We start from the raw sequence: 709 nt of genomic DNA on the forward strand, positions 1-709 counted from the left end.
CTGTACTCCAGCTTGGGGACAGAAAAAGAAAAGAAAGGAAGCAAGAAATAAAAGAAAGAACATGAAAGAAACTGCCAAACTCTTCTTTCAAGGTGGTGGTTGTGGGGCAGTACCTGTGGCTCAGTGAGTAGGGCGCCGTCCCCATATACCAAGGGTGGCGGGTTCAAACCTGACCCCAGCCAAATTGCAACAAAAAATAGCTGGGCATTGTGGGTGGCGCCTGTAGTCCCAGCTACTCAGGAGGCTGAAGCAAGAGAATCACCTAAGCCCAGGAGTTGGAGGTTGCTGTGAGCTGTGATGCCACAGCACTCTACTGAGGGTGATAAAGTGAGACTCTGTCTCTTAAAAAAAAAAAAGTGGTGGTTGTGGCTCAGCGCCTATAGCTCAAGTGGCCAAGGTGCCAACCACATATACCAAAGCTGGTGGGTTTGAATCCAGCCCAGGTCTGCCAAACAAGGACAACTACAACCAGAAAATAGCTGGGCAGGGGCAGATGCCTGTAGTACCAGCTACTTGGGAAGCTGAGGCAAGAGAATCGCTTAAGCCCAGGATTTGGAGGTTTCTGTGAGCTGTGATGCCACAGCAGTCTACCCAGGGAGACAGCTTTGGGCTCTCTCTCAAAAAAAAAAGTGGTGGTTGTACCATTACACATTCCCGCTAGCTGGGTAAGAAAGTTTCATTTCCCCTACAGCCTCACCAACACTTGGTC

The sequence above is a fragment of the Otolemur garnettii genome, unplaced genomic scaffold, assembly GCF_000181295.1.
Source record: "Otolemur garnettii isolate 467f Iridium unplaced genomic scaffold, OtoGar3 scaffold00152, whole genome shotgun sequence".
NCBI lineage: Eukaryota > Metazoa > Chordata > Mammalia > Primates > Galagidae > Otolemur > Otolemur garnettii.